Below are 18,079 nucleotides of genomic sequence, written 5' to 3'. Positions count from 1 at the left end.
TGAACTGAAATAAATTATTGCTGTGTTTGCTTTCGTTGGGTCAACCGGGAGTGATTGGACAGACCCGCTGTGCGGAAGGCTGGCCTTGGGCTTGGAGGTTTGCAGTAGGGTCAATTTACACAGATCAGCAAGTACCTCCCAAACCTTCCAAATCAGGGCTTATTCATCTTTAGGGGGTCTGGGGTCTGAAGATAGCAGTGCGTTCACCCACCCTGTATAACTGTGTGTGGATCTCAGCAGACTCTCTGAGTCTTTCAGCCTTTCATGAACCAGGGTAATGGCTGCTGCCCATTGTCTTGGGTCTCATGACCGAGTCATGGCACAGACTGATCAGAGCCCAGTTTCTGAGGTCTCTCTCATCTGTGGAAACAAGGCAAGACTTTTGTTCTGAAGGGGATAACAGCCACAGGCCAGTTCATATACATGCCGTGACCCAGAGGCTGTAGTTTCAAAACTATATGAGACACAGTCTCAGCTGGAAGAAGGAGTTGGCTGTGTTACCTGCAGCCTGCCAGTCACCAGAATTGACTTGGTGGGTCCAGTGGGCAAGCCGCAGTGCCTCCCCGTCTCACTTCTCCAATTTACCAGCTGAAATTGCATCCTGAGGCAAATAAAGGGTGTTCATCCTGAGGCAAATAAAGAGTGTTCTCCAGGGGCAAAAGGGTGCCAGTGTCTGGGTTTCTCCAAACCCTGCCCCTTCCTTCAGGATTTCCCCACTGGGATGGGGAAGAGCAGCATCAGCACAGAAGGTCAGTGTGATACAAGTTCTCAAATGCCTGATAAAGGAGCCATTGGTCATTTGTAAGCAATTTGTGAACTCTGGTTGCATCTTGTGGACAGCAGGTGACTACTAGAGACAGACACCAAACATAAAGGGACCCCTAGTATTCAGAACCTCATGCTTGAACATTACTGTGAGCACGTCGGACCAAGTGTCTTAAGCTCTCCATGTCTGTCATAGTGTGGGACAGAGTGAGCTGGGAGGGAGATACTCATCTCACCTCTTACCACATAGAGGACAGAAAAACTTTAGCTGACTAGCACTGATGACCAGAGAGTGTTATTTAATGGGTTCCCCTATCTGAACTCACTTTTATTGGAAGGAGGCAACACAGGAAAACAAGATGAGAAGCAGGGACTTAATTTAAAAAGTAACTTCGGGGTAACTCTGTTTCATATCACTTTGCTGCTTAAAGTCCATTGATAGTGCTTTAGCAATTTCAGGAAAGAGCCCAAATCCCTCAGCTCAGCTCAGCCCTACTTGACCAGGGCTACAGAGATCTGTGCATGTCCCAGATGTGCCATGCTCTCTTACCTCCCCTAGGAGCACCCTGTCCCCCTCATCTATGTCATGTCCTCTGGGCAATTTTCTCTGTCCTTAGTCTGGGTTCGGGCTTCTGTGATCACACTTAGAACATTATGCTATTGATAGCAGGAGAGGCTTGCAGTGACCTCTTCAGGGCAGAGTCATGCCTGCTTCATTGTCACATCGCCATGGTCAGCCACACAAGAGGAGCTTGGTAGATGCATCTTAAACACATGCATTCATAAGTGATGACTCAGTGAAGGAACGGGGTCAGTGTCATTGTCCTACAGTCCACCCAGCCAGTGATGACTTTTGCAACATGAAACATTTAGTATTTATTTACTAAGCCTCTCTCATGTAAAGTGTCCACCTGATGGTAATGTCCATCTGATGCTCTTTGTTAGGAGGAAATGAGTTAATATACATCAGAAGCAGTGCAGTCACTCCAAAAATGCCCAGTGAATGTTAGTTATAATAATTCTCCACAAAGAAGTTGAGAGTGACCAAAGTCAGTGTTGTTCTGGAAATAAACTGCTTCCTACAATGGTTAGAATCACCATTGGCAACCAGTTAGTGAAAATGCTTCTGGAACACAACTTCTAGGAGAAAGGTGGGCCGGCTGGGCCAGAAGTAAGTCAGAGTCAGACCTGGGATCGGGAATCAGACTTTTGGGGGCTATCAGGATTCTATTTAGGCTACAGTGTTGTCGGATGTCAGGGTTAGATTTGGGGAATGGTAGTCAGGCTTGGTTGGAGACAACTTCTAGCAGAGTTCATGCCAATCTCTAGCTAGACTTTACTTAAGTGAGAGGAAGGAATCCATGCTGGGTAAATGAGGTAATGAATGTACAAGTGCTTTGCAAACTGCAAAGTGCTATATGAATGTGAAGCGTTATTGCACCAAGCAATTTCTCTTCTTTGTGCTCTCAGAGTTTCCTAATAAGAATTCTTTTAGAAAGTCCTGGCCTGACTTTAGATGAACTAGAAGGAAAGGGTGAGTGCAGTGTGGCTGGTTGGGCTTGTTCTGTGCACCCTGAGCACAGCAGCAGTCTTGGCTGAGAGAGCAGGGACTGCTGTCAACAGGAATTAGGGGTTGGGGGAGAGGTGAAAAGACTGAATGTCACGTGGTGATGAATCCTTCCAGATCTGGGACATTTTCCATGTCTAGAGGTCATCCTGGGTCTGCTCAAATCATTCAGGAGAGACAGAATGGCCTGTGCTCAGAAGGGTGTGAGCAAACCTAGGGCCCTTATGGCTGAGAATAAGTGTGAACCATCATGGGAAATGTCCCTCAGCCCCAAGTCTACATTTGCGGTTCAGTCACCCAGACTGGTGCAGGCCAGTGCAAACCATTTCCAACTGCTTTGTGTAAGGGATAAGGGAAGAGCTCTGCCCCCAATATCCCTGATGGTCTCCACAGCACGGAGTCACTGCGTTGATTTGCTTCTTTCTGCACCCAGCATGCTCCTGGGCCTCCTTCCCTGCCTCCCAGCCATGATAGTGCATCAGAAGCATGAAGATCTGAGACAGAGGAGCCAAGGCTTTGGGTTCATTCCAACTAAATGTCCCCAGGTTTACAGTTAAACCCAACTTGTTTGTTTGTACGTTTTGCTGGGGCAGAGTAACCCTACGTCGAGAGTGTCACATGAGGTCTTAGCCTTTTACATCCCACTAGGGTGTGAGAAGAAAGCCTAGGATGACTGAATGAATAACCATCAGGATAATGTCTGGGTTTCTACATGAGAGTAATGTCTTCTTAAACCCTTGGAAGCTATCAACACTGCTGACTTCCCTAAGCACCAAGCTGCAAATTCTAGATCATCATAAGCAGTGTCATGTAAGCATGAAGCAGAAGTCATGTTGCCATGTCAGTTTCTGCTGCATGCCCAGCACTTAGTACAGCTCCTGATATACAAAGTGGAGTCGAACACGTTTGTCCAGTGAGTGAATAAATGAGTGGATAGGAGTGGACTATCCCCATGCAAGATAGGGTGGAAGCAGGTTCTTTGCCCAAGTGTTACTGATTTTTGCATGACTGCCCATATCCTATTCTTTCCCCTAAACAAGTGGGCATGATATGGATAGACTGTAGAGAAAGGAACTGGCAACTTTGGTGACTGAAGAATTCCACAAACCAAAGACAGGGTGGGGACCAGGCATGGCATGCTCAGTGGACAATGGCAACTCTGGTTTAACCTTCATTAAGCTATAGGGACCAGACTCGAAGCTCTCCCTGAGTCACTTGTTTTGTCCAGGATTTTGCATTTTCAGAAAGCCATATTCATTCATTCCCCCTCTTTCTCCTTCAAAGAACATGCAAAAACTGCACTGAGAATGGAAGCAGGAAGAGGCCTAAGCCATTGTGTCATTCTGCTGTTCTCAGTCTTTAGAGTACATCAAAAGCATTTGTGAAACTTTAGAAATGATTGCTGTCCAGGCTCCGGTGTCGACTTCCTCAATCAGGACTTCCAAGAGCAGAGCAGGGTAAAGAGTGGATAAAGCTCTCTGGGTGAAATTGATGCTCTAAGGACAACCAATGTGGTCCCACATTTCACCTGATCCTTGGGGTACTTCTGCAACAGATGATGGGGGATCCCTCCAAAACTGGAATTTATAAAAATGGTGTATTTATCTAACACATTTAAACTTGTAACCTTATTCTTTCGCTTGCATGTCTTTTATTCATTTATTCTTTTATTCATTTGTCAATTATTTGTTAAGTACCTAGTGCTCTCCATTTGATACAATATACCTATTGAGACGCTTTTTTCACTGCTCAAAACAGTCTTTGAACTCATTAATTTGGGTACCTTTTCTGCTATTTTTCATTTTACCTCTTCCACATCAGCAAAATGTTTCTCTTTGAGAACTTTTTTCATGTGGGGAAACAAACAAACAAACAAACAAAAACTGTCGCTTGGGGTGAGATGGGTGAATAGGGAGGGTGGGGCATGGGGGTTGTGCCATTTTTGGTTAAAAACTGTTGAACATGCAAGACTGTGTAGACAGGTGTCCTTGTAAGTCACCCATCATGAAATGGGCAAATGTGTTGAAAGCGTCTAAAAAAAAAAATTCACTGAAGCCAAATGCATCCTCTCACAACAACACTAACTGGTACACTGATGCTGATGGGTTCCTAGAACACTCACCTGTTGAGGAAAACCTGTACTGTCCTACAAGGGGCCTGCTCTCCAAAAACTAATTCTGGGGTTTTTCTTTGGTCCCTCTCATAAAGAAAGTTACTTATTTATACAGCACTTGCTAGTTTCTGTGATTTCTTAAATTGTGTCCCCAAATTGGTTTCCAAAACCCATGTGTCCTCCTATCAGCAGAGAGCAGAGACACCCTTATGTATTTCTCAAAGGGCAGCATGCCCACTGAGCCTTCCTTCTATATTGGTTATACAGCTGAGCGCATGGGCACCAGAACAGAGGAGTTCAGGTGGAGGTGGGGAATGGGGGAGCATGGAACTTTACCTAGAGGAGTTACCGGAGTGGGACCCCTATGGCAGCTGCCTGTGAGTGTCTGGTTGGGTGCATTCCTGCACTTACTCATTCACTTGTGTGTCTTTTATTCAGTTGTCAGTTAATTGGTAAGTGCCTAGTATGAGCTAGGCAAGGCAGACACCACAGCGTGCAAGACAGTCATGTCACTGCCTCATGGAACAGAGAGTCTGGGGAAGGAACATCGAGACAATATATGTCAACCAATAAATAACATTTATATGGATTTTGCTAAGTGCTGTGAGAGAGCTCAACAGAGTACAGCTGCAACTGAGAATGACAGTAAGGAGAGACAACCTCAAGCTACTTTTCACACTGTTTCGTCAGTGCCAATATTGAATTGGTAGAAGTGGCCTTCTGTGTTCTGTGACACACTGACTTATGATTGCCTCCTTCTTGCCTAGGAAGCCCACTTCCACGATCTCTCCAACTTCCTCCACCTCTCTGTTTCTCGGTATAGTTTACATTTTAGCATTTGTTTTTTTTTTTTTTGAGTTGGAGTCTCACTCTGTCGCCCAGACTGGAGTGCAGTGGCCGGCTCCCGGCCATCGCAGCCTCGACCTGCTGGGCTCCGGCGATCCTTCCGCCTCAACCTTCCAAGTAACCGGAATTACAGGCATGCGCTACCACGCCCGGCTGATTTTTTCATTTATTGTATAGATGAGGTCTCACTGCCCAGGCGAGTCTCGAACCCGCGGGCTCAGGCAATCCACTCACCTCAGCCTCCCAAAGGCGCGGGATTACAGGCTGAGTCACCGAACCCGGCCATTTTAGCATTTGGTAATACCAAATTTGTTACTGATGAAGCAACTGAGATCTGGAAAACTCAACTGTCCTGTTTTGTAGCAAATGGCCATCCCATGGAGGGGAGAGCTTCGAATTTCCCCTTGTTCTTCTCCCCCCAGTGCTCCATCTACCTCAACCTCTCTGCAACCCTTCAAGTAGGTTGCTTCAATTTCTTCTCTTAATTTTTTTTTTTATTACGGTCAGGACTTCAATTAACTTTTCTCTGTAGAGCGACTGTATTAGGCAAAAGTTTGTGTGGGATCCAATAAAACGTCAGAGGATATTGAGCATACGTCAGGCAAAGCCTGCAGTCCAATAAGTTATTATGTGTAAATGTTGCAGCTTTATTTTGAGGAGAATACATGTGTACTATCAAGCTGTTTTATGGATACGCGGCATGATTGATTACAGCATGTGGATCTGTCGCAACAAGATAAACTCAGATAGAATAATCTGTGGATATTTAGGCCTCAGCAATTTATTATCTGGAGATGACTCTAGAAATGATAATTCCTTCCATTTCAGCGATTTCTCTCTTCCCCTCCCTAGTGAAAACCCATTTCCAGAGTGCTGACATCTGATACCTAGGGGTCCTCTTCTTGGTTCCATCTTTTCCAGAAGGCAATGGAAAGTTGTGTTTGCCAGCAAAACTTCCTCAGCTGCCGAGGACCTGACCCAAAGTGGGCAGGTGTTGAGTGTTGAGAGCTGGGACCACTGCCCTAGAACAGCCTCTACTTTTAAGCTCACAAATAAGCAAACATGAAAAAAATCACCACGATTTGTTTAGTACATAAAACAGTTTTGGTAAAAATGGATTACATCAAGTAGTTGACTGTTTTGCACATCAGCCCCAAGCAACTTGTTGCTTAAAAAAATGACTGGATGGAATTCATCAGCAGCTTTTCAAAAAACCATTTGTCTATGAAACAAAGAGTTGCTTGAATGAATTTAATCGAGCTCAAGCTCCTACCTCTTCCTTGAAGCCATCAGTGATTACCCTGGAATGCAGTGACCTTCTCCGAGCTTCTCTGAGAGTCTGGGGCCCCTCTATTGATAATGAGTCACTAATGTTTATTCTCTTGGATTTCTGTCCTGAATTGTGACTTCTTATGTGGTTGGAAAGAAGCCATGGCACAGAGGAAGGGAATTGTGGATCTGGAAGGGAAGCCCTGCATTAGCAATTTGACTCTGTGTCCCACTGGGTCTGTGACCCTGAGCCAGGCACATCTCTTGAACCACTGTTCCCTCATCTGGGAAGCAGAGAGAATGATACCTGCTTCACTCACTTTGCAAGGGTGTTGTGAGAAGAAAATAAAGCATTTGAAAGTGCTTTCTAGACTGTGAAATTCCATTCAAGAAATACTTATGAAGCCACTAAGACTACTTCACCTGCTTTTGCTGTAAATACGGTCACTTCTGCTTTATTTTCTTGATCAATCACTTAAGACCTCAACTGTTCTTATTACTGGAAGTTCAGTTCCTCACTTCATTTTCCCTGTACACATTCCCCCAACAGCAGACAGGAAAAAAACCAAAAACACCTTCTGTCTTTGGGGGGCATGGGATTTTTGCTGCATTCTGGTCCACAGGGACTGTATTGTGTGTGGGCCCCTGCCCAGCACACTGATCATGCCCTGTGGGCCCAGATCCCTATACCTGCAGCTATTGCTGGGGTTTCCTAATCTTGGGTCCGCACTCACACACAATCACACATGGAGTCACTGTTTCTCCAAAAGCCCTTCTCCAGAGTGACTGGGTCCTGAAGCATTTCCAGTTTCTTCCGTGTCCTGTGCCAGAATCTCTTTGTTCCCATAAAATCTCATGGGCCCCAGGACTGAGCCCCTTTTCTCTTGTAGGAGGATCCCTACTTGAGAGATTAGCATCCTGTGTAAGAACAAGGACTTTACAAGCAGAGAATTTACTTAGCATCTCTGTGCCTCAGTGGGGGTGGGGGGTGGGGAGAGAGACAGAGAGAGAGAGGATATATATAGAAGATATATCCTTTTTACATTTTAATTCATTACATACCTGCTTTGGCAAACCAGGCCATGGTGGTCACAAAGTATTCAGGGAGAAGATGGAAAAGAAGATAGAAGTGTTGCCCTAGTGTCTTACAGGGACTTTAGAGAAAATAGGAAGACCTCCCTGAGAAAGCAAAGTTATGGCTGCGTCTTGAAGGATGTGCAGAAGTCAGCCATGCTGGGGGTTGGGAGGTAATGGGATGCAAAACTCAAATGGGAGTCCTAGAAAAAGATCACCCAACCCTATTCCTTTAAGTACAGTGAGCCCTGGAGACCTGCTGTTGCACCCACATTTAGTAGAAAAGCAGGAGCAGGAACCCAATCTTCCTGACTAACAGACTGTACCAGGAATTAGGTCATCAAATCGAGACATCTAAGTTAAGGCCACCTTGGAAAGTCTACTTATAGAGTAACCATGTTTCTCTTTCAGATCTCTGATTCTACTTCCTGCAGGGGAAGCGCCATATCTTTCTCCTCCTCTGGCTCTCATACACCTGTCAAAGTGAAGATTTGCTCTGGGATTGGTTGGTGAATAACCCAAACATAGGTCTCTGCTCATAGCTCAGTGTGTTCCCTGTATACACACGTGACCCACGGGGCACCTCCATACAATCAGTCATGCTGTAGGTTGACTAACCCACAACATCTATACTGCATGCAATATGTTGGAAGATAGAACCTGAAGAACATTGTGTTAAGTGATTAAGCCAGACGTGGAAAGGCAAATACTGTACAATCTAACATATGTGGAATCTAAAAATGTCAAAGTCACAGATGCACAGAGTAGAATGGTGGTGACCAGGGCCTGGGGGTGAGGGAAATGGGGTGATGTTGGTCAAAGGGTATAGATTTTCAGTTATAAAATGAATATGTTCTGAGAATCTAAGATATAGCATATGGACTATAGTTTATAATACTGTATTTTATATTCAAAATTTGTGAAGAGAATATATCTTAAGTCTTCTCATCACATGTACCCACATACACAATAACTATGTGAGGGGATGGACATGCTACTTAGCCTGATTGTGGCAATCATTTCACAATGTGTATGCACATCAAATAGTCACATTGTCCACCTAAAATATATGCAATGTTTATGTGTCAATTATACCTCCATAAATTTGGCAAAAAAAAAAAAAAAATTTCAACCACGCAGAAAATTTTATCAGATATTGTGTGACTGCAAAAATGTACCAGAGGCCATACATTGACGGGCATGCTTCTAGAACATTCAGCCATTGGATTTTGCCTTAACTAGAAATGTGTTGCAGGCTGTTGGTTGCTTCTTCTGGCCATAATTCCCAGCTCTGGGCTCAGGCCATCCCCATAAGCCAGAAATCAATGGCCTCCACATCTGGGCATTACACAGCACTCTGCTGCACAGCCTACAGAGCATTCTCAAGTTCATCATCTTATGGAATTCTCATAAAACTCCATCAAATAGCAAGATAAAAAAGTCCCCATTAAGTGGAAGAAACAAGCTCATGGGAGTTAAGAAAGTTGCTCAAAGCCTTGATTAGTGAGGGGTTGATCTGGGACATGAGACTTTGAGAGCAGAACCTTCGTGGAGAAATCGAGAGCAAACAGGCTGGTGTGGTATCAGAATGCACACTCCGGTCTCCTGCATCCTGAATCAGGTCTTGCCAAAACCAATCAACCCTGGTGTTGGTATTTTCCTGAGCCCTTCTCTCTGATTGGACCTCCTTGCCAATGGCCTGATGCTTGACTTGCTCTACAATATCCATGTGATGCTTCCAGCCCCACACACCCTCATATGTGCCAATGTACTTAGTGAGACTTAGAGAACATGAAGTTATGATTGCATATCAGACACCCTACCACTTATACCCTAGAAAAGGCCATTCTCCCGTGAGTGGGTAAAAATCCCAAAAGCATGTCTCATGTGACTGGATCAATGCACGCATATTGCTCAACTGTTAGGAATGGAGCAAGGGCCACAGAAACTCTAAAGGAGAGGAAACTTGGCTTAGAATTTATGCCAAGAGGTGGGTGATTAGACTCCCTTTGCATTGCTGAGGGCAGAACTAGGGCAACCACTGAGAGTATCAGGATGCAAATTTTAATCCACAGCAAGGAAGAACTTCCTACCCCATTAGAGCTGTCTGGGAGGGGAAGATCTTCGTCTTGAGGGATCATTTATCCATCATTCATGGGAGTTGTCGGTCCCATTGCTGAAGAGCGAGAACTGACAGAAGAGGCTTTTTCAGTCAACTAAAGCCCATCAATTTTTCTTTATTAGGCCCAGCCACGGGTCCTAATTTTAGATTCTGGAGCAGAATCAAATAAAGCTAATCACTCTTGCACATTTTACAAGAGGGGCTTGTAAGTGAATTTCTAATTGGTGGAGTTTCAGGCATGGTTATTAAGTGAAATGAATTTCAAACCAGTGGGGAGATATTTTGGGGGCAGTGTGGTTTTTTTCAGAGTCCTTAAATCATGCCACAAAGCTGACCAGCTACTGTCCTGGATTGGATGGATGTGTAGCCAGAAATTCATTTTAACTTTCAATTGCTAAAGATCCTTTTGGTGGGAATAAAGTGGTGGGAATAAAATAGAAGTTCCCTCTGAGTCTTTGGTAAATGCTCCTTCCCCATCAGACTCAGAGGATCGAGTCTAGCACACCTTCCCCAATTTAGGACATGGCTTTGTTGGATGGGACAGAAGTTGGAGGGGGTATGTGTGCAAATAATCCCTGTAACATTTTTCCCTCGAAGAGCTGAGGTCTCGTTCTGTTGCCCAGGCTGGTCTTGGACTCTTGGCTTCAAGAGATTCTCCTGTCTTAGTCACCCAAAGTGCTGGGATTACAGGCACAAGCCACCATGCCTGGCCCCATCCCTGCATCTTGTCGCCCACCTGCCTGGGGATCTTTATGCAAAGAATGCAAATGATTAGCATAAGCTGTGTTGATGGCACCCAAAGACTGGGCCTGAGAAGACCTCCACTAGTTCAGCCAGCTGCAACACTGGGGCCTGGCTATACTTGAACGTAGCATGTCATTACTGGAAGGTGCTCAGGCTTCTTCTTTCATGAGTGCTTTTAGCTGAGAGACCCAAGAGTCATTTGACCTTTCTGCTGAAAGTCACAAGTAGAGACAGGTGCCTTTGCCATCAAGGTATGTCCTCTGGGCCCCTGCCTCCCCTTTCCATGCCACTTCCTTCCTCCCTGTCCTCTTCTGGTGCCATGCGCACTGTTTTGGACCAACTTGGGTCCCAAGTATCTTGGAAGTAATAATGTAGCACTTGAGGTGCTAGTGCTTGCTGTGGGCAGTCTATATGCCTGAGCTAGAGAGGATGATACAATCAATTTCCTGGAGATTTCCTACTTACTTTTTATTTTATCAACTTTTTATTTAATCAACTAGTATTACTCTTTTAGGCGGTAATGAAGAAACATAGCCTGGCCTTCCAAGATTCCGTCCATGCATCCAGGTTTTCATTCACCCATATATACATCCATGCACACATTCATGCATGTATTTATTTGACAAGAACTTACCAGGTTTTGATTGAGTCAGACACTGTACTATTCACTATGGACATGCTCAGGGTAAAATGAAGTCCTTGAATTTCAGGAACTTATGGACTAGCTGAGGGACCTGCCTGCAAATAAACATGCCCATTACAATGAGACAACTGTTGCACTGGGTATTTTCACAAAAGGCGGTGGGACCCAGGAGAGGCTTGGCTGACTGGGGCACCAAGGAAGGTGTGAAAGGAGCCTTGATAGATGAGTCAGCATTTTCCAGGCCATGATTAGGCAAAGCTCTGCACAGGGTCCAGAGGTAAGAGCTGCCTTGTTTAGAGATAGGTTCCCAGAAGTTCTTCATCGTACATCTGCTCAGAGTAGACTTTGCCCTTTCTGTAATACCCAGCTATGTATCCACCTTAAAGTTTCAGACACTGGAATTAAGTTTTTCACTTGTCAAATTAATACTAATTAATTTGATTACAAAATTCAAAACTCTGACGAGGCTTAGGAAGGAAAAAAAACCTAGCAGTTTTCTGACTCACCTGTCCTCACTCTTGAGTCTTACTCTTCAGTAACACTATTTTCTACTTTTTGTGTTTTTCTTGCTGGCACTTCCTTCATATTTCTAAATAATACAATTATGTTGTTATATTTTAAGGCTATTACTTTTTACCTTCCAAAGAAGTTTAGGTTTTCTCTCTTTTAGTGAACACACTACCCCTTTTCCTTCTTCCATCTTTCCGGCAGTTATATTACCATTTTCTGTGAAGAGAATTTTTAGGATTTTTATATTTATATTTATACAAATATTCACAAAGGAATAAGAATACTGTTATTTTCTTTATGAAATAGTGGCATTTTGTTCTACAAGAATGAGTAATTGTCCACTTTAATAATTCACCTGGTTTTCTATGGACCAACCATCGATTCTTCCCCAAACTCTCTGACAGAGCTACCAAGAACCCCTAGACAGAGTCAAGCCCCTTGGGTGACTGAACCACATTGTATTTTTCTTGAAACCACCTCTTGTGGGGCTCTGCCTCCTGTCCTACTCAATTTGGATTGACTCTTTCTGGTCCTGTTGCCTTGTCTCTGAGCTCCTCTGCTGAATCTCCTCCTTCCCAGATTTCATGTCTTTTTTGCTCTACTCTCTTGTTTTGGTGAAGAGCCTCTTTCAGCGGCTTCCTGTGAAAACATGCATGGGGTAAAGTTTCAGAATCCTCGCATAGCTGAATATGTCTATATTTGCCCTTCACATTTCATTTACCATTTGGCTGGATATAGAACTCTAGGGTGGAGATCCTTTTTCCATAGGATTCTAAAGGCACGGAGTCACTAAGTTCTAGGTTGCAGTGTTGCTACTGAGGAGTCTGGTGCCATCCCTGTTTCCACTCTTGTTATGTGATTTCTTTTTTACCCTTCTCTGAGTGTCTACTCGTATTCTTTCTCCTTGGTGTTTTCAAATTTCACAATGATATATCTGGGCATGCATCCTTTCTCATTCAGTATGTTTGACCTTTTGGTGGACTATTTAAATCTGGAATTATGTGATTTCGTTTCTGGAATTTTGTCTTTGTAATTGCTCCCTTGTTTTCTTTCAGCTCTCTATTTGAAATTTCTTTTAAGAGACTGTTGATTTCCTTGATAGATGCTTTAACTTTTTTGTTACTTATTTCTTACATTCCATCATATTATTCTTTGTCTACTTCCAATAATACTTATTGTTTTTATTTATTGTCTAGAGATTGTTTATATTTATCTTCTAAAAGTCTATTCAATTTTTTATTATGGGTATTTAATATTTACTACCCATACATTCTTTAATTTTTTTGTTGTTCTTAAACAATAACTTTTTGTTCTTGTTGCATGGATACCTATCTTGTTTTTTTCCTGAAGATATTAACTATAGTTTTTTTTAAGGATTATTTTTCTTCCTGCTTTACCTGAGCCTTTTGTTTCCAACTTTTGTTTTGGTTTTTGTTAGAGTTTTTCTTAAATGTCTGCTAATCCTTGGCTGTCTGTGCATACTTCAGAGTAAGGACCCATATTGCTGACGAATTCTGTGGTTATTGTTGAGTTTTGTTGACTGATGGGCTTTGGTGTGGAGTGATTGGGTCCTGACATTTTGTTAGCTAACTCTAGAGTCACAAGTCTAGAAGGTTTTACCCTCCAGCTTTCTGTCTTGCTATGAACCTTCTAGGAGCCCATTGGATGAAGGAAGAGGATTGTCTCACTATTCAGAGGACTTGAGTTTATGTAGGTGCTAGCGCTGAAGGAGACAGGCCTGAGGCCTGACCCTTAGGCCACTCACATTTAGGGAAGAGAAGGAAGGGAGAGTTAATGACTGGGAAAGAGGAGTAGTCAGAATGGCAAGAAGAAAACCATGGAAAGGGATGGTCAGCAGCATTGACTATAGCTCAGATGTCAAATCAGATGACTTTAGGCAACCATTGGAGATCTTCAGTATTATATTGGAGGTGAAATTCAGCTTGCAGAACAAAGAAAAACATGGAGGAAGGGAAGCCAACTCTCCCTCACTAGGCCTTGTCCTCTCATGGGCATTGCTGGCTCCAGTTCACCTGACTTCCGTGGTTACTGAGAACGTTCTGGAGAAATAGGGGTGTATGCCCATGAGCCATCAAAACTGACAGGCAGGAGACAAGAAGAGTTCTTAAATGTATGAAAGTAAAACAAACACTTTATTTAAGGAAAAGCAACTTGGAAAAAAGAAAAGCCTAATAAATAACTCAGTACAGCTGGCTTAAGCACTTTAAAGCCAGTGTCTGTGATAAGCAATGAAAACATTAATATAAAATGCTTCACCATAAATGAGTACAATTCAGGCTGATGTATTGCAGCTGAGCCGGCTGTTGGATGGCATGCTTTTAAAGTGATGTTTACAATCAGTATTTTTTTCCTTTGGTAACTAGAAGAAGGCAGAAGTGGCTGGAAGACTTGCCAGGGCGTGGCTCTGAGCCTTAGGAGTGTGGGAACCCTGCCAAGCAGCTGGCCTCCTTTCCGTCCCTGTTCTCAATCAGTTGAGGACAAGGAAATTGGGAAGCCTCCGAGTAGCATGGTGAGGGGTCTAAGCAGAGAGTCTGGGGCTGGGTTCTAGTCTGTGTTTAGCTCTGTCAGATCAGTCTTCCTGAGCTCTCTGTCTCCCCAGATAGTCCTGGAGGTCACAGGGTGTGTCTCCTAGCATTGACAATAGCCCAGATGTCAAATCAGTTGACTTTAGGCAACCGTTGAAGACCTTCAGTATCACAGCGAAGTAGAATCCAGCTTGTGGGACAAAGGAAGACATGGAGGAAGGGAAGATAAACGACCCTGCAGAGGGCACCCTAGTGGCACCCAGACCAGAGCCCTCACGCCCAGCTGAATTTCCTCCTTCTCTGACTTGGAGTCCCTTGTTGCCTGCTGAGCTCTTTACCCCGAAGTCTGTTCATAACAAGGATGTGTTTCATTGACATTTTTACATTTATAGAATGGAGAGATAAAATGCCACCTGTCCTACCATGTCAACGTGGTTATGAAAGAATCAGATAAACTAATCAGTACAAAAGGATGTAATGTAATGTTTTCTTCTTTTTTTTGAATTATGGTCTCACTCTATTGCCCAGGCTTGAGTGCAGCGGCACAATCACAGCTCACCGTAGCCTAAACCTCCTGGGCTCAGGTGATCCTTCCACCTTAGCCTCCTGAGTAGCTGGGACTATAGGCATATGCTGCCATGGCCAGATAATTAAAAAAAATTTTTTTTGTAGAGATGAGGTCTTATTTTGTTGTCTAGGCTGGTCTTGAACTCCTGAACTCCTGATTCTCCTGTCTTGACCTTCCAAAGTGCTGGGATACAGGCATGAGTCACTACACCTTGCCAGTGCCTTCTTTTTAATGAGTGAGTAATCTGACATTCCAGCTTATCATTCAATAACAACAACAAAAAATAGTAATAATAAGAGCAGCTCATGTTTGCTGAGTACCAACTCCATGCTAAGCTGAGTGGTCCTTCCTGGAAGCACACCTACCTCTTTCTCCTGGAGGTCCTGGCTCTGTGTGCTTGGATGATAGTCTCATGGTCTTTTGAAGTTGTTCTCTCCCTTAGGGCTCCATCAGGATTCTACTTCTCCCTGGTGCCATCACCTGTCTCCCTATCCTAGGTTTCTGGCAGTCCTGGCTGACAGGGAAATGGGAAATTTTTTCCCCTTTATCATTGCTGTTTATGAAACAAATAACAAGGCCCTTTCCTTAAAGGGGCCAACTGCCAATCACCACAGGTAAAATAAACAAAACAGCGTAGATTGTGAAGAGGTCAAAGAAGCAGAATTCTCTTGGTGGCTGTCACTGGCTAGTGGTTCCTGTATTCTTTCTTTTTTTCTCCCTCTGTATTCTTTCCTAAATGCTAACTTCAAAGATTTCCAAGAAGGGGGCTGAGAGTTTCCCTAGCTGGGTCTGGAGTCTTACTGACATCCCTTGTCCACTTAGAATCGAAATGAACCTGCTCAGTCTCTTACCCATAGCTTTGTGCACCAAGTCCTGCAGGGGCTGGATGGGTTCTCAGCTCCTCCCAGCCCCATATCAGGTGAGGAACTGATTGGGCTGCTTCTCTGGACCCCATAGATTTTCTCCCTGACTCAGACAACCCTACTGCTTCCTGTTAGTTTCATATGGCTGCTGTCACAAATGATTTAAGCTCAGTGGCCCGGAACAACACAGATTTATTATTTTACAATTCCGGAGGTCAGAAATTTGAGCCAGGTCTCACTGGGTGTCAATTGGGATGTTGGCAGGGCTGCATTCCTTCTGGAGGCCATCAGTGTGACTCCTCTTTTGCCTTCTCCAGCTCCCAGAGGAAGCCCGCATTCCTTGGCTCATGGCCCCTTTCGTCTTTCAAGCCATCCGAGGCTGGTTAAGTCTTTCCCGGATGACATCGCCCTAACACCGACACTGTAGCCTCTCTCTTCTGTCTTCTAAAGACCCTCACGAGTACATTGGGCCCACCTGAGTAATTCAGGATACTCTCCCTAAAGTCAGTTGACTATCAGCATTTCCGTCAGTGACCTTACTCCTCCTTTGCCAGGTAAGAGAACATGTTCACAAATTCTTGGGATTAGGACATGGACATCTTTGGAAGGGGACTCCATTTTTTTTTTCTACCACAACTGACTTCAGTTGACTTCTGCTTCTTGAAATTCCCCCCTTCTTTCTGATATTAAAGAAAAATAAAATCAGCAGGAAGGATGGTTTCTACCTCTAGGTAAAGTTGACCTTGTCACCAGTCACCTGAAGTTTCTCCATGGAGAGACTCTGGCCTAAGTTTCTCAGGAGGCCCCAACAGTAGGCAGGTGCCAGTTTTCCAGGAAACTCCCTTCCCCAGCAACCAGAAGCCTCTTTGGGGAATTCAAAGATCCCCTGACCCCTTAAGGCCATCCTGTCAGGTAACATTTCTGGTCTGAGGGAGCCTCTGTGTATAGCACAGTGCTGTGGCCAAGAGGCTGATGTGACAAGCACTGTGAAGGGTCCTGTGCCTTTGGCACTCATCTTGAAGAGTTTTCATGATGGCAGCCTCCAGTATTCCACTCTTGGAAATGGCCTCTGAGAATGAGAATTTATCATCTAAAATGGCTTGGGCAATTGGAACCAGAATATGTATATTTTAAAAGACGCTAAAAATTGTTTTAAAAAAAACCAGGTGCAGTGGCTCATGCCTGTAATTCCAGTACTTTGGGAGGCCCATGTGGGAGGATCGCTTGAGCCCAAGAGTTCTTGACCTTCCTACGCAATGCAACAAAACCTCATGTCTATAATTTAAAAAGGAAAAAAAAATTTTTTAATTACATTTTTTTTAAAAAGCAGATGTCAGCCCTAGCCAATTGTGGTAGAAAGACAAATGGACTCCTCTTTCAAAGATGTTCATGTCCTAATCCTAAGAATTTGTAAATGTGCTTTCTTACACAGCAAGGCGGGGTGGGGGGAGTGGGTAAGGTCACAGATGGAAATAATACTGATAATCAGCTGACTTGGGAGTATTCTGGATTACTCATGTGGGCCCAAAGTACTCATAAGGGTCATTAGAAGACAGAAGAGGGAGGCCACAGTATCGATGTCAGGCCGAGGTCATCCAGGAAAGACTTAACCAACCTCAGATGGCTTGAAAGACAAAGAGGCCATGAGCCAAGGAGTGCGGGCTTCCTCTAGGACCTGGAGAAGGGAAAAGAGAAGGAGTCACCCTGATGGCCTCCAGAAGGAATGTAGCCAACATCCCAATTGACGCCCAGTGAGACCTGGCTCAGATTTCTGACCTCTGGAATTGTAAAATAATAAATCTGTGCTGTTCTGGGCCACTGATCTTTGATCATTCATGACAGCAGCCATATGAAACTAACAGGAAGCAGTAAGGTTGTCTGAGTCAGGGAGAAAATCTATGGGGTCCAGAGAAGCAGCCCATTCAGTTCCTCACCTGATACGGGGCTGGGAGGAGCTGAGAACCCCCTCAATTTAAAAAAAAAATATGTATACATGTGTATATATGTATGTATGGATGGATGGATGTAATTTTTAGGATGAAAGGAGACTTTACCAATCTCCTATCCCAAGAAGGCCAGCAGCTGTCACTGATATGTTGCCATTCAGGCTCTGCATGGTTGGACAGCTCTAGGACTGTGTTCAGGATCTGCCTCTAGGTTCAGAATGGCCAAGCTCCTGCAGCTCTTTGAGCTCCAGCTTTCTTGTTCTCCCAATGGAAAAAGTTGATCTGAACAGTGAGGAAAAAAAAATGTACCAGGTACATAATTCTCTATTCCTCCCTTCAGCACAGCACTCGCCTGTGCTCCCCCTTTTTTCTTTTTTTTTCTATTAAAGTGATAATTGTATTAAAGTTTTGCACAGTAAAAGTCATGAAAAAAAACAGAATATAAACAAAGTAATGCTTGGAATTGAAAATAATTTAGGAATGAAAGTAGTTGTTCCATTTAT

The 18,079-nt window shown here is 44.0% G+C and overlaps 1 long non-coding RNA gene across 1 annotated transcript in view; it reads left to right on the top strand.

Moving 5' to 3' along the window:
* The window catches only part of LOC103268290, a 199,596-nt gene that overhangs the window by 49,306 nt on the left and 132,211 nt on the right, over positions 1 to 18,079 (top strand). The gene's annotated exons all lie outside the window — the stretch shown is intronic.

This window comes from Carlito syrichta, unplaced genomic scaffold (assembly GCF_000164805.1).
Source record: "Carlito syrichta isolate Samal-C Ts95f unplaced genomic scaffold, Tarsius_syrichta-2.0.1 Scaffold308812, whole genome shotgun sequence".
In the NCBI taxonomy this organism is placed as follows: domain Eukaryota; kingdom Metazoa; phylum Chordata; class Mammalia; order Primates; family Tarsiidae; genus Carlito; species Carlito syrichta.
The sequence above is the reverse complement of the archived record's forward strand: the minus strand, read 5'-3'. Positions and strand labels throughout refer to the sequence as shown.